The sequence below is a fragment of the Cricetulus griseus genome (assembly GCF_003668045.3).
Source record: "Cricetulus griseus strain 17A/GY chromosome 1 unlocalized genomic scaffold, alternate assembly CriGri-PICRH-1.0 chr1_1, whole genome shotgun sequence".
Classification (NCBI taxonomy): domain Eukaryota; kingdom Metazoa; phylum Chordata; class Mammalia; order Rodentia; family Cricetidae; genus Cricetulus; species Cricetulus griseus.
Genome location: NW_023276807.1, coordinates 255444095 through 255461144, shown reverse-complemented (window position 1 = coordinate 255461144; position 17050 = coordinate 255444095). Strand labels below are relative to the sequence as shown.

Genomic DNA, 17050 nt, shown 5'->3' with positions numbered 1-17050 from the left:
TCAGAAATCCTGCTTCTTGTTATTTGTCCAGATGTGGGAAAATCTTATGTGCACACACACACAACATACACATGCAAACTAAACAAAGAACAACTCCTGGGTGGTTATAACTTACCTTCTTTAGCAGTTGAACATATAAAGTGTGGAACCCCAATTGAAGAAAAAGTTCAGTAGTTAAGAACACTAGCTGTTCTTTAAAAGTTCCTGGATTCAATTTCCAGCACCCATACAAAACCATCTGTAACTCCGGTTCCAGAATAGCCAATGATCTCTTCTGGCTTCTGTAAGCAGCAGGCACATGTGGTATACATACACACATGCATGTAAAATACCCATACCAATATAGAAGAGGAGAGGAGAGGAGAGAAAAGGAGAGGAGAGGAGAGGAGAGGAGAGGAGAGGAGAGGAGGAGAGGAGAGGAGAGGAGAGGAGAGGAGAGGAGAGGAGAGGAGAGGAGAAACCATTAAAGTGTGGTATAATGGATTCATTATTATAATGCAAGTAAATGAAATATCAAGCAACAAGAATACATGAAGGATTCTTAAGTGTATATCTACAATAGAAAAACACCAATATCTGAAAAAAACTGACTACTATATGACATTCAAAAATGCTAATGTTTGCCTAGATAAAGAGGAAAGAGTAGGAAATACACAAAGAGTGTTTAGGGTAGCAAAGTAACTCTATTTGACAATACAGTGATAAACATTAAAGGCCTAGGTTTAGAAGCTCTTCATATGGAATATCAATACAAAATAGATGAGTGTCTAGACAAAAAAGTAGACTTTACCAAGGATGCTTATTAGCAACCTGTACAGAGGTACACTAGCATGTAGTGAGATATCCACCCCACCCATACCTGTAGCGCTGACCACGCCCATTTGGGCATGGTCACAGGTGTGGAAGTGACTGAGAGTGGTTTTAAGTCTGGGGTCAGGACACAGGTGGTTCTCTCTTGCTTCCGGCTGAGTCACAGAGAGCAGCCTGGGTGGATCCTTGGAGTGGGAATTTGTGAAGGTCATCTGTTTCTTATGTAAGTGCCTTCTCCCCGAATAAAATTATATTAACCTATATTGAGCCTAGTCCCATGAATCTTGATCCATGCATCCATACTAGCATCTCCAAGTCTTTGAGAGAAACAACAGGATATCCACAGGACTGAATTAAGGGCTGTGTATAGAAATCAGTAATTCCAATGAATCTGAGTCAGGCAGTCTAGTCTGATGACTAGAAATGATAATCTCCTTATGCTGGCCTATTCATGTCTTAACCGGAAAATGTTCCAGGAATGTAGAGTGAAGGACACATGGTGAATTTAGGAAAGGAACAATAAAGCAAGATGAAGGCACCAGTTCGGTAGCCTTGGACAAATACATGCCATACATGCATCCAAACTCACAGAATGTACCCCAGAGTGACCCCGGACTCCAGCTAGTCTCTACACATCTCTGTGTTGGCTTCACTTTGTAAGGGCCCTCAACCAGGGCTCTGCAAAGTCCACCAAATCTTCCTGTGCTGGGCCTGGGCCCTTCCCCATGTGTCCAGGACCAAAGTGTATTCCTTCAAGTGGGATGGACTCTCAAAGTCCCTTCTTGCACCAGGGAAAAATACTAATCCACCACCAGAGGCTCCCTGGAGTGCAGAGGCCTCCTTATTGACATCCATGTTCAGGGGTCTGGATCAGTCTTATACTGGCCTCCCCAACAGCATCTGGGGTCGATGTGCTCTCCCTTGTTCAGGCCAGCTGTTCCTGTGGGTTTCTCCAACCTGGTGCAGACCCCTTCACTCTTCATTCCTGCCTCTCTTCAACTAAATTCCAGATTTCAGCTCAGTGTATTTCTGTGGATGTCTGTCTCTGCTTCCATCAGCCACTGGATGAGGGCTCTAGGATGGCATAAAGAGAAGTCATCAATCTCATTTTAGGGGAAGGGCTTTTAGGTTATCCTTTCCACCATTGCCTCGATTGTCAGATCGTGTCTCCTTGTAGGTCTCTGGAGATCTCCCTGGTTCCAGATCTCTTCTCGGACCTATAGTGGCTCCCTCTAATATGGTGTCTCTCATCCTGCTCTCTCTCCTCTATTCTTCCCCCAACTCAATATTTCTGCCCCTCTATTTCCTCTCCTCTACTCCTCTTCTCTTGCTCTTATTGTAGCAGCTCCCTCCGCCCTACCCTCATGCTCCCAATTAGTTCAGGAGTTCATGCCACTTCCATTCCTGGGGACCATTTATCCCTTAGAGTCCTTCATGTTTCCTAGTTTCTTTGGTGAAGAGGATTATAGGCTGGTAATCCTTTGCTCTATGTCTAAAATTCATATATGAGTGAGTACATACCATGTTTGTCTTTTTGTGACTGGGTTACCTCACTCAGGATGGTTTCTTCTAGTTCCATCCATTTGCCTGTGAATTTCAAGATTCCATTGCTTTTTTCTTCTGAGTAGTACTCCATTGTATAAATGTACCACATTTTCTCAATCCGTTCTTCAGTTGAGGGGCATCTAGGTTGCTTCCAGGTTCTAGCTATTACAAACAATGCTGCTATGAACATTGTTGAACATATGTCCTTGTTGTATTAACATGCACTATTTGGGTATATACCCAAGAGAGGAATGGCTGGATCTTGAAGTAGACTGATTCCCATTTTTCTGAGCAACCACCATACTGATTTCCAAAGTGGTCTTAAAAGTTCGAACTCCCACCAGCAATGGAGGAGTGTTCTTTTTTCTCCACATCCTCTCCAGCATAGATTGTCATTGGTATTTTTGATTTTAGCCATTCTGACAGGTGTGAGATGGTATCTCAGAGTTGTTTTGAGTTGCATTTATCTAATGGCCAATGATTTTGAGCACTTTCTTAAGTGTCTTTCAGCCATTTCAGATTCCTCTGTTGAGAATTCTCCATTTAGTTCTGCACCCCACTTTTTATTTCATTGTTTGGTGTTTTGGTGGCTAGCTTCTTCTATACTATAACAGTGTATACAGAACAGTATACAACCTACAAATTATGCTTATGTGGGCTGGGAAATTCAAGTCCATGACATTGGCAGATTCAATGTCTGATGTGGGCTGTTTTCTAATTAATAAACTTAAGTATATTCTCCATGTCCTCACACAGTAGAAGGAGACAACCCGTGTTTCCTCAGCCATCCATAAGACATTCTGGAGAGCTCTACCCCATGCATGATTTAATTACCTCAGGAAGGCCTTACCAGCCAGTGTGACCACACTGGTAATTTGCTTCAACATATGGATTTGTGCAGTTCATAGCTTTTTTTTTTTCCATTCAGAGGGTCCTAACCTCTGTTTGCTAGAATTCATCTCAAAGCCTCTGGAAAAAGAAGCCATTGGTTACCTTCGTCCCACTGATCAACATGGAGAAACTGTTGTATCATGGGGGAATGGGCCTACTTGCTCAGACAGGCTTGCCATTGAGCCCAACAACTGAAGTCAGAGAAGAGGTGAAGGTATCAGGCCTCTGGTAGCTATGTGATTACAGCAATTCCAGACATGATGAAGGATGACCAGCAGATCCTACCAGAGATATCTACCTGAGGAATTCTCACTAAACTATGGCTTTTATGTCACCACTCAACTGCAGGGCTTCTGACACAGTAGGATGACCTCTTTTGCCAGGTGAAATAAAACCCTTTCTTCCTTTTGCACACAGCATCCCTCATATAGTACTTGTCATTATTGTCACTTTTAGAAGTAATTTCCTCCCTGATTTATATTTATAAATTTGTTCTGTTCCTCTTTTCCAGGCATTCTATATAAAAGTCCCCTAGTTTATTGTAATAGCTTCGTATACTTGTTCTGGTTCTATAATTAATTGAAATGCATAACAGGGTGAACACTATGAAATACCAAGAGTCAAAAACCACTGTGTACTCTAAAAATGTAGTTTTCTATGCAATGTTCAGATTCCTGAGATCCGCACACTGACTGACCTAGATTTCAGAGCCCTTATACCTCCTTCTTTGGCCCCTGACCTCTCCACAGACCCTGACAGAATCTTTAAGTCTCTCTCTCTCCTCTGGGAAAAGAAACTCTCTGCTTTGCAACTGTTTCTTATTTTGTTGTGCCAGTTTTCTTCTAACTCACTCAATTTTCTTTTGAAATTTGGTTCACCATGAATAGATTATTCAACACATGGTCTCTGGGTGGGTAAAAAACTATATTTAGTGTTGAAAATTAAGTTATATTTTTGCTTCTTGAAGTTCACTATAAACAACCCCAGATGCATTCAGAAAGATGCACACAATTAAAATCAGGAAAGAAAAAGAAATTAATGGTTTGTAAGGCTGGCAGAACACTTGCCTCGCATGTGCAAGACCCTAGTTGTAATCCCCAGAAGAGGAAAAAAATGATACCACAAGTTAGAGGAATATAAAAAAATAGAACCTTTAATGACATCCAGCATATAGGAATAACTCTTGCAAAATAATAATGGAAGTATTATAACCACAAATGAAAGCAATTTTAAAGGGCAAGGTTAAATATGGATTTATTTTTTAAAAAATAATGGGAGGTGAAGAGATGGCTCCACGTTAAGAGCACTTGTTACCCTTGCAGAAGATTGAAGTTGAATTCCTGTCACCCAAACAGTGGCTCACAGCCATCCATAACTCCAGTTCCGGGGAATCTGAATCTCCCATTGCTGACACGCATGGGCACCAGACATGCATGTGGTACACAGACATACGTGCAGATAAAACACTCATACACATAAAAATACATCTAAAAATATAGGGTAGTCATGCTGGTGGTACATACTCTTTAATTCCAGCTACTCAAGGGCCGAGTCAGAAGGATCACAAATACAAGGCCCACCAAAACTACAGAGTGAATTCAAGCCCAACACCAGCACGTTCCTGAGAGCATCTTTCAAAATGAGCATTTTTAAAAATCAGCTTTCTCCAACAGAGTAACACTGGGAATAGCAACAAGTCCAGGGCAAGCCTCGTGTTCAGGGATAGTTGACCAACATACAATGCACTTCTAAGGGGTGTGTGTGTGTGTGTGTGTGTGTGTGTGTGTGTGTGTGTGTGTGTGTATTGTGTGTTTAGTTACAGTTTGGCTTTTTTGGGGCGGTCACGGTTTTAGTTTGTTTGCTTTGTTTGGGGGGTGGTATTAATTTTGGTTTGGGGGAAGGAACTTAAAGTTTGGTGGGTTGGGAGGGGGAGAGGATCTGGAAGGACTTGGGGGAGGAGAAGAATATGATCAAAATATGTTTAAATTTAAAGTGTTTTAAATAAAAATATAATAAATATGAAAATAAGCAAACAAGGAACTGTGGGTGAAATTCTTCTGTCTAGAAGATTTTGCCTATTACATCAGGAATTTTGGGAAGCAGTTGAGTGGCTAACCCCTGAAGACATAATCCTTCTAAATCAGTTTACAAATCATGGTCAGGGGCCAGGCTTAAGGCTTAGCTATCTTTAGGACAAAAATAATCAAGTATTCTTAATTAGGATTATTTCTTTCTAATCGTGGTTATGAAAACTGGTTTTAACAAATTAATTTTGTTAAGAAATGCTTAGGAATTTGCATATGTTAAAAATGAATTTATCTTTCAATGGCTTGAGGTGGTCACCCAACATGAAAGCCCATAAAAACCAATCTCATTGTTCTTAGATGAATGCAACATAAATCAAGGAAATCATCCTGATTATTATTTTACAGGCAGTCCTTATAATAATGGACTCATCATTTGTTGTGCTCAGACTTGTGATCAAATGTGAGCTTTAATACAATATCTACCCTATTATCCAGGAAAGCTAAGATAATTATGCTAGGGCTTTTTAAGAACACACTAAAACTGTGTTCTTCATCCTGTGTTTTCTCAAGTCAATGCTTGCTTTAAAGAACCATTTCTCACTCTTGCAAGTGTGGAATAAACCACTTGTATAAACTCTAAACTGCCTAATGTGATTTTTATGGCTAGAACAATGGCCATGCAACAACGGAACAGGGGGCGGAGTACAAACTGTTATAAATACATCACTGTGGACGTCAGTGCATTTCCTCGTCATCCACCCAACTATCTCTGGGGAAATACAAACTCGGTTGCACACTAGGTTGAATTCCTGTCATTGTGCTCCCTATATCAGTCTCTGCAGACTCAGGCTTACCGTCTGTGGCTGGAGCTTATCATCCACTATGGCACATGCTGCCACTGTCATAGGGCTGAAATCAACGACTTCTTCTTTTTTTTTTTCCTCATAGAACAGGAGAAACAAGTGATGCATGTACTCAGCAATAAATCACAGTGAACCGAAACAGCCTAGCAGTGGGTCTTGGCTTAGCTGGAAAACCAGAAATTTCCAAAGGAAACGATATTCGATATAAACCCTTTCCTATGTGTTGATAGCTGTATTTGTCAAATTTCTAAACCATTGAAAGTGATGACATATCTTGCTTTAGAACCTGCCAAATGCATCATTTCCTTCCCCTCTCATCTGCATCCCCTCCCCCACACACTGAAGAGAAGGCTGAGGACAGCATTCTCCAGGATTATGCTCTGGAGCTTAGTTTGTTTTATCCAAAGGTTTCTGGTCTTTTGGGGAAGCAACCGTTCGTTGGGGAAGGGAGTGAGCATTTTCTCTATGAGAGTGCTGCATTTGAATTCTGTTGATACCTTAACATATAAAAGTCAGACATTGGCCTCAAGCAAGTCTTGTTCATCACCATTAGTGATTCTGTCATGGGTCAGGATTTGTGCCCATTCAATTCCACAAGTGATAATGAACTGTGTCAGTTAGTAGGAAAGCATGATTTCATAGAATGATAACTGTTACAGTAACTGAGCCTGACCCTGATGCCATCTGTGTCTTTTTGTAGTAATGCCTTTTCCTGGCTGGTAGCACGCTTTGGAGTATTTTCTTAAGAGTTTTAAGAGTATTTTCTTAAAAGTTTCACCTATCTATCCATGGAGTGATCCAACAGCTACACCCCTCACAAGGCTTACTAATTGTGAATTTCTCTACGTAAATGCAATTGCCTGCAATTCTTTGCTTCTTTACCACAGGTGGTATAAGAAAGTACTTAGTGATCGGCTTTCATAGCCCAGCCTCACAACTTAGTAAGCAAATGAAACTCACCCTCGCTTCTGGGACTGTCCACTATCTCTCCAGTAAGTGTTGATATTCTGACTTCCAGGCACACAGGCTAACTTGCTGTTCACTGAAATGTGCCCTGACTCTTGTTGGTTCTGTTTCTGTTGCCTGACACAGAACCTTCTCAAACCCTCTTCCCCTTTAACAATGGCGACAGCATCAGGGGTCTATGCAGTGTCTGAGAGTTTCTACTATTGAACTGGACAGTTTTTAGTTACATACTTACCACACCTGCTCTTCATCAAAGTTGGCACAGACCTAATTTATCTTAGCTTGTGAATGCCAATCTCTTTTAAGATGCAGTTTATACAGCATATACATTGTAAACATTTGTCAGTCTGCTGCAAGAAGGGAAACTGTACTGGGAACTGTAAGTTACTAGAATTCGTTGAATTATATGATTGTAGCATTAACATCAGCTACGTATATTCATAGAAACATATTAGACACATTCAGGAAACAGATGCCATTAATAATGAGGTCCTTACCGGACACTGGCTCAAAACTCAAGGCCAATTATCCACTAACACCCTTTAAATGATACTCCCCTTGGAAGGGCAATGCTGTGGCTTTCCTGATTGGCTCTACTTTATCCAGTTATACTGCCTCTACATATCTCCATATGACTGGCAGCTTTGCATAATGTAAATCAAGTTTGAAATAAGAAGATATTACTTGGCAGTCTGCCACCCCAGTCTGTTTAATTAAGTGTGAAATAAAACAGATTGCCCCATAATCTTGACTGTTTAGGTTTTGTTAAGTGATTGTTTAGCCCGTATCTGACCACCTACCATGTTAGGATTGCAGTTTTTTGGATCTTCGATGGTTTCCTATACTGTCCTTGATGTTTATTTCAATATAAAAGAAATAGGCAATAGTATAAGATATTAGCAAAGTCCTGGTTATTGTCTTTGTAGATTGGAATATTCTTGTAAAAACTTGTTTTCATTTTACAAAGTAACAAAGAATGTGTTATCTGAAGTCAAAATAGAGGGTATGGTTCTAAACCTAAAGTCAGGAAGCCCATGAAGAGAAACTATGAAAATGAAGAGGATAAAGTTCCCATGAGGAAAAGCCAACAATAATTAATGAGGAGTGGTAAAGGCTGGGAATAGGATGTGATAAAATGTAAAGAAGCTTTGGGTTTTTAAATGTAGAGAATACAATTGGCTACTTTAAGACACTAAAACTAAGAAATATCTTTTCAAATGTCAGTTTTAAAACACAGCTTAAATGGTATTTGTGAAATGCTTACACTGGTAAATTCACCACAATAAGTGACACTGTGAACAATACACGGTAAGAAAAGTTTCAATAGAACAGTAGGCATGCCCTGTTGCTTCTAGAGACAGAGATGGATCCAGGAGCGTGTCAGAAACCTCTGCTGTAGAGATCTCCCTTAACACTAAGTTTTACACTTTTGAATGCCATTGGTTTTAAGACCTATATGGACTACTCCAATGAGCTGTCAAAACTTCTAGGTTCAAGTCTGTACACATACCAGACATAATTTGGGCAAGTTGTTATTCCCATTTGTCCCTACAGTAAAAAGTTGCTTCACAAGATGGGTTTTGTTTTGTTTTGTTTATCTTTTTCTCAAATGAGTTAGTGAAGAATATATTTTGTAGAAGAAGATCAAGTTATTTCACTAGAATATAAAAACCACAATATAAATCAATAGCTTAAGGCAGGACATCACTTCTAGTTTGAACTCATATTGCTTTAAATAGCAAGCCAACCATTGACACCAAAGAAAGAAAATTATAGTAGTAATACAAATATATAGTTTATTATAAGATGTTTGCACATACATAATATTCTCCAACTGAGACTGTTTATTAATATAGGGAGCATAAGATACATTTAAAATAGTTGACTATCATAAGAAAAAAATTGTATATTAGAAAACAAGATTTATCAACATTTCCTAAAGTGCTTGCTTGCTAGAAATCCTTTTTCCACTGGTTTAAATCACCATGTTGAAAGTCATATAGAAACATTCAATTAATAGGAAAACACTTACCATTATATTAGTTTGTATCTGGATGCAAGATGCAAACCAAATTGGATACAAACTAAATAGACACAAACTTTAAAACAGTCATTTCAAAGGTTGCTTATATTATTCATTATTTATAATGAGCTCTACTACAACTATTACAATAAATGACTCAAACATTTTCCCTGAATGCACATTGCAATCAAAGAAAAGACATCCTGTGGAAACATCTTGGGGGTATCTGAGAAGGGCACATGATCTATTTGTCAGTGCAAAGACTTTCCATCCAGGTTGCTTGAGATTTATTTGACAACTAGAAAATAACACAGAGCATGGAGTTCATGGCTTTAGTCACCTAGTGAGGCCTGAGTGCAGACATCATCAGATTGTAATTGCAGCGTCAACAGAGCCTTCTAGTTTTCTTTTCTAGTCACACTTGTGAAATTTCAATGTAATACTAAATTTGCAACCTACTACTTACCTCAACATGGCATTGCGTGTGACTATATTGGTGTTCTCAGCAAGCCTTATACTTACTTTTTCACTTGACTGAATGTTGGGTGATGATTTGTTATGTGCAAGATGGGTTTCAGTGTAAAAATTGTTCTGATGCTTTGTACACACTCATAAGGCTTCACGTTATTAAAATCTCTAATCCTTTGTTAAAGTTTAAGCTATGGTTCTCTTCCAGTTTTCCTGTTCCACTTCTGGTCTCATTTTTTCTGTTGAAGAAAACTTTTCTTCATGTATAAAATAGTTAAATGATTTTTGAGGGAGAAATGTGCTCACAAACAAGGAATCTTGTGAACATCATGAAGATGCTAGCGATTTAACAAATGAAATGTTGACAGTATTCAAGTGAAAGAACTTCTGAAGATCATTCTTCATCTAAACAGCTGCGACTTCTTTGAAACACTAATCATTTCCAGATAGATATCTCCCTCAAAATACAGAATGTCAGTCTGTAGAGATCGCTCAAAGTCCAGGAGCATTTGCTGTTCCTGCAGTGAGCCTGGTTTCAGTTCCCAGCACCCACACAGCCGCACCACACCACTACCCATAACTCCATGTCCAAAGCATCCATTGTCCTCTTCTGGCCTCCATAGGCCATGGACCATGGGCCATGGGCACTGTACAGATGCAGGCAAGCAGGCAGGCATACATACACATAAATAAAAGTATTTTTTAAACATGGAAAGTACAAAGCACCCATGCTACTTCTTTCTTTTTAGGAAATCTTTCTTCTAGGAGTGACCAAGAGTGATTACTAGGAGCTGAGAAAATAACCAATGAGCTTCTTGTCATGATAAACCTCTGGGCAGCTTCTTAAATCCCTTCCTTTCTTTGTCATTTCTGATTCCCCTCCCTCAGCTTCAGTGAGAGGTCTCTTTTTGTGGAGTGTATTTGGGAATCACTCTCCATGTCTGTTTTCGAAAATATTATTCAATGTATTGCTGATACTTCTTTTCTTCTATTTTTAAATGAAAATAGATTTTTTTCATACAATATATTCTGATTATGATTTCCCCTCCCCAACTCCTCCCAGATCCTCCTTGCTCCTCCCCCACTCCCCACCCACACCCACACACACCCACACACACCCCTGCACACATGAAATCTACACCTTTTCTTTCTTTCTCTTATTAGAAAACAAAGAGGCATCTAAAAATAATAATGAAATAAAGTAAGGTGAAATGAAAATGAACGTACTGGAATAGGAAAAAACAAACAATAAAAAAGGCAAAGAAAAAGAACAAGAAACACATACAGACAGAGACATGAATGTTCACATACACAGAAATCCCATAAAAACACAAAACTGGAAACCATACTTAATACTCAAAATACCTGTATGGTTAAAAAATTAAAATGCTCTGACATAGTGTTATGGAGCAAAGAGGATGCAAAACGACATTGAGTTTTGTTTGTGTTGAGCATCTACTGCTCAACATGAGGCTTGCCCTTAAGAGTAACTTGTATACCCAGTGAGACTCCATTGGGAAAAAATGAAACTATTTTTTGCTTTGCTAGCAGTTATTAATTGGAGGTAGTTTCTGGGCTAGGGATGGAGGTGTGTGTCCACGTCCCCTCTTAGCACTAGGGCCCCACCTGGCTTAGAACCCTGAAGACCCTGTGCATGTTGCCACAGTCTGTGAGGGCTCATATCTGTGTCAGTTCTGCTCTATTTAGAAGGCTTCATTTCCTTGGTATCTTCCATCCCCACTGGATCTTCAGCAGGGTTCCCTGAGCTCTGAGATGAGGGGTTTGATGGAGACATCCCATTTAGGACTGGGAGTGCCAAGGTCTCTCACTCTCTACACACTGTCCAGTTGTGGGTCTCTGTATTTGTTCCCATCTGTTGCAGAAGAAAGCTTTGTTTGCTGACTGCAGGGCAAGGCAGTGCTCTATGAGAACAGCATAATGCCATTGGAAGTCATGTTATTGCTATGTTCCCACAGCACAACAATAGTATTTGGTTTTACTCGAGGTCCATGACTTATCTAGTCTCAAGTTCTTGGCCTACAAATTAAAGAATTTCAAGACTAGAAGAACTTCATAGTTATTCTAAACTTCCCATGCTTCCTCTCTGAATAATACAAAAGATATCCTCTTCTAGCTTTCTGCAGCTCACACTCTGGTGAATCACCTGTGCATTTTCCAACCATCCTCTTTCAAGTGTAAAGTTAAAGCCAGCTCATAGTACTGATAGGCTGTGAGCTTTGCCTGATGGCACGCTGTGCATCATAGCCCTTCCCCCTCAAAAGCTCTTCTGTCCATACTCCATCTGGGTTTATATTATTTTTCTGATAGATGACTCTGTTCACGCTTCCTGTCTTTAGTCATGTGCTTCCCATCGCTAAGAGGTAAGCCACCATCCCCTTAACTTGACTATTGTAACCTCTGGTCATTGATCCTCAATGTCAACCTTTTCAAACTTATTACACAAAAGCCCCTCTTTTACTTTCCACTTAAGTCACACTGAATACTGAAAGTGAGTTGCTCGTGTGCCTTAAGGGATTTTTATAGCAGAGCTTCATATCAAACTGTTTCACTTTTCTTCTGGGATTCTCTGTATTTCCACCTGGAAAGTGCCTGTGTCTCTGTTACAGCTCACCCCCATTAGTAATATCTCTATGAAAATTGTCTTGTCACACATCACCACTGTGTCTGCATATCCACGTTCAGAGCTGAGCAGAGCATCTACAACTCAGGGGTCAGAAAGTATGCACGTGGGTGAGTCCCAAGGACATTAATAAACAATTATCTGTAACAAGGACAAACAGCAATGCAGTGTACATTCCAGGAGAACACAGAGCTGCACGGGAGAATTGTAAGGCCAATGCACTAACACAAGATAAAAATGTCGGAGGAAGAGTGTTGCATGCCTTTGTTTATGCCTAAATAGCTTAGCCACTTTATCACACTTAATCTTCACAATCATAAAAGTGGGCATCTTGAAATACCTTCAACGCTCAATTAGCCTCATTCATTACTTCACTAAGTCGTCCCAAAAACTTGATGGATTTAACAAATACACACAGGACAACACCAAATCTCAGAGAAGTTGGACAAGTTTTCTAATTTATAAATTCAGGGAACCAATTTCATTCCTACTCACAAGAATAAATGTTTCCCAAGCTAAATATTGAACTCTACACTATCTGTGATATCTACAGGTATTTGGGGGAATGAGCATGGGTTGTGTTAGTATTATAGGATTGTTACAGAAAAAAAAATGATTCCAAAAAAGGATATTTGAAGAGCTGTCAAAATAGGCCATGTCATCTCCATTTCTTAAATATACATGGATGGTACTAAAGGGATATTTGTATGCTTCACCATTTGGCAAAACATAAAGGTTTGTCTCTTTGGTGTGATGTGTCCTTTACTCGGTCTTGACAGATTTATGGCTACTGGTTGCCTTCCAAAGTTCCCTTTACTTCCTGGATTATTTGATTGGTTTAATCATAAACAGAGCGAAACTATACTCAAAATTCGTGCAACTAAAACACTGAAGTTGAGCTATGTCTTAAAAATGGAAGTGAAAGAAAAACTGCTTAGGCAAACTTAGTATTTTTGGTTTGAGCTATAATCATTGTCCTTCTCCAAGAAGTCTGTCAAGAGAAGCCAGGCAAGGGAGCTGAGGGTGGACAAAGTCACTCTGTGTCATCCCAACTCAGGCCAAAACCCTTGAGAGCATAAGAATGGAGGTAGATGGACAGTGGTCTCAAGTTTTGGCTCTGCCTTTCATTCCCTATGCTAAAGACACAGGTGCAGCCTTTATCTCCCTAAGACCATTGAGATGGTCTTTAATGATATGTGAGCAAATACCAAATCTACACAGGTTTTATATTTCTATTTATTTCCTATTCATTTTACATGTCAACCACAGTTTGCCCCTCCCTTCTCTCCTCTGTTCTTTCCCCACCCCGCCCCACCCCACCCCACCTGGTCCCCTCTCCATCCATTCCTCAGAATGGATAAGGCTTCCCATGGGGAGTCAACAAAGCCTGGCATATCAAGTTGAGGCAGGATCAAGCTCATCCCTGCCCCCGCCACCTGCATCAAGGTTGAGCAAGGCATCTTACCATAGGGAATGGGTCCCAAAAAGCCAATTCATGCACCATGGACAGATTCTGGTCCCACTGCCAAGGTCCCCACAAACAGACCAAGCTACACAACTGTCACCCACATGCAGAGGTCCTAAGTCAGTCCCATGCAGGCTCCCTAGCTTCAATCTAGTGTCCATGAGCTCCTATGAGCTCAGGTCAGCTGTCTCTGTAATTTTAATAAACTAGAACGTCAAATCATTAATTTTTCCATGGGGACTCACTACCATAATCCAGCACTCAGGAGATTGAGGTAGCAACATGTCTATGAATTCGAGGCCTGTGTATAATACAGAGTGTGTTGCCGCTTGGTCTTGGCTAAATTAAGTCCCTGTCTCAATAAAACAAAAGAAATGAAAGTTTAAGCAGTTAAGCGATGTAGACACCGTTACTCAATATGTTGAGACTATTTTATTATTACTGTTATTATTAATGGGTTATCTTAAATAAGTCACAGGAGTTTGTGTAGATTTGCTCTGATAAACTCAGTCAGAGACAGACACTGAAATTCTGGAAAAGAGAAGAAACTGTCTTAGGTATCCTGGTTGCTCTGAACTGTCTCCACATATCTTTGATCTACAGTCCTGGCATCATCCTCTCATGTGTAAAGGTTTTTCAGCCTTCCTCTTTAGAAGCAATGTTTGGAGTGATGCCCCCATCCCGCCCTCTCTCCTTGACACTCCTGTGTATATACCTACCATGCCCTTCACGGACTTTTCTTCACTTTTCTCTGATGATGTAACCCACCTAGATAGCTACATTTGGATCAAGCTGAGTTATGCCATAACTCTGTTTTATTTCATATATAAGAAACAGAACTGAACCTTCCCAGGCACAGCTGCATAAAACACAGTTTCTGAATTAATATCTCATGCTGCAGAAACCTATAAAAATTATTTCATAATTTGAGCTACACTAGCCAATGCTTCTAACCAAAGACAAGTATTAATATCCAGAGTCATATTCAACAATAGCAGGAATAAAATCACTTTAAGTGGTCATAAGCAAATCATCTTACATTTTAAAGAGAGAAATTCTGTACAGTCCATTTTCTTTTTTTGTCTTCAGCTTTTAGAATATGAAACTATATAGAAGTTACTAAGAAACATCACAAATTTCCAAAAGTCATATACTTAGGACAAATGGCAGCCATTTAAATAACCCACACCATCCAATAACAAAAGCAAACTGTGCAAAGGAGCCTTTTGAAGTCTGGTACTAAATTGCTCAGAAGTCGTAGAAGCTAAATGTTAATCATGGCAAAGAACTTACTCTAAGCATGTTTTGAGGAGGATCAATAACCCAGCAAAATGATTGTCAGTTAGGGATAAAATCATGATTAGCTATTACTAAAAAGCTGGAATTACTTGCTAGGTTCCACATATTACACAAATAGTTATTTCTGTAAACGCTCATCTTATAAAATTATATACTATTCTGTATTTTCTTCATTCAGGTGCTTGGTTTTATTCAACTTTTATTAGCAAAGGACAACTTACTGTTGTATTCTGTGTCTGGAAAAAGTCACTCTCTTTCTTTGGTGTCACAACATCTATATAGTACATGTTGGGAATTCAAATTTGACTTCTCAGATAACAAGAGAATTGACATCTAAAAGTTGGTACAACCCTTTCTAGGAATTGTCACAAGTTCTTGTAGACCAGATGGTCTTTTCTATCCTAAAACGTAGCATGCCAGGATTCTGTATCCTCATTTTATCAGACATAATTCTGGTGGCCTCCAGTGGAAGGCATTAAATTCAGATGGGACATGATTTGCATTGCAGGTAAAGCAAATAAAACAAAACAGATAAAACATTCAAAGGCTGAAAAATCTTCAAGGAAAACTTTTATATATAAGAGAACAAGAAGGCTCTTGATGCCAAGTGTGAGAAAAATTGCCATCACATGATGGATTCTCTTCAAGGTGGTTCTTTTTTTTTTTCTATCAGCATCTTAGAATGAACTATCAGTTTCTGCCTAGAGAAAAATACCCTCAAATCTGGCATGTACCCAAATCCTCCTGCCAATAGTAAAATACCAAAATCCTGCTCCATCATTAAAACTAGTAATAACTAAGTGGAGTAGAAGCCATCAGAGAAGCAGTCTGACACAATATGTCAAGAGAATTATGAGAAAAAGCTGAGAACACTTTAATAGACCTATTTTCTGAGGTGTGTGCCTCACTGTTTTAGCAAAGGACAACTTACTGTCTGCCTCACTGTTTTAACCCTCCCATGTATATGGATATTTTCTATTTGACCACTACACCTGTAAGTAAATCAAGACTATGGGGAGACATGGTCTGAGAGTGAGTGCATACAGCCGCTGCTTACTAAGTCCAGGGTGACTACTCTGAAATGGAAAGCACACCTGTACATATTTACTGGATAAGATAATCATTTAACCTTCTTGCTTTAACTGCTTCTTTAGTTACCTGTTGCACAGTGTTGAATTATTTGTCATATTACTTTTATTTTATGGTCTCCTTATTATGCTGTTGTGCAAAACACTTAGAAGTAAGTAGAATCTTCTTGCAATTTGTAGGTTTTTTCATATAGTAAATGACTTTCAACAGGTTACTGTGTATACTCTCTCCTGTGACAGGAAAATGGATTAGGAATGGTTTCATTCCTATAGGCTCAATAAACTCTCAAATGTCTCTTTATACATGAATGCTTATGAAAGTATGTGCAATTCAATAATAATTTTACTAAGAATGTGAACATCAAGGAAAATAAATATCGCATAGAGCACCTGAGATGTGTTCTGCAAACCAGAAACCAAACATCACTTACTATCTGTGATTCAGCGCCTGATACCTCCAAGAGGGAAATTCTGAGAAAAAAAGAAATTGAAGTCATCAAGAAAATTCTCTCAAAAATCACAAAGCAAATTGGGCATCCATTCTTGCATAACAGAACCAGTTGGCCAGGGGGGAACTTTTCAGAAATTTTAAGGGAACTGTCACCTGTCACCATAGCTGACTGCTGCTTGCCATCCATACAACACCAGGGCTTCGGACAAATGGGACTGATGTCATCTTGAGCTTTTATTTTGACCATGATTTATTTGGAGTGGAGACATTGTTTCTTTTCTTGGGGTCGTGATTTATTACAGCAGTGGAATACTCAAATTAACATCCCTCCAGTGTCAGATAGGAATTCACGAATTCTAGACAATCGCTGGATAGTAAAAAAGATTGGGTAAGATGCCATGGAAAATGGTTACCAACTATCCGGGCTGTACAGACACTAAATACAAATGACAGGCCTTCAGAGGAACCAAAGGCCCTGCCATTAAAATGGCTTACAGACGAACCAGTCTGGAT

The 17050-nt window shown here is 39.4% G+C and overlaps 1 long non-coding RNA gene across 1 annotated transcript; it reads left to right on the top strand.

Annotated features, from left to right (window-relative positions):
- Nucleotides 1-9947: 9947 nt before the first annotated feature.
- Nucleotides 9948-16816, top strand: LOC103159216. Its single transcript, XR_003480810.2, has 3 exons — nt 9948-9960; nt 12438-12441; nt 16680-16816. It is a non-coding gene; the product is annotated as an uncharacterized LOC103159216 (long non-coding RNA).
- The last annotated feature ends 234 nt before the right edge of the window (nt 16817-17050 follow it).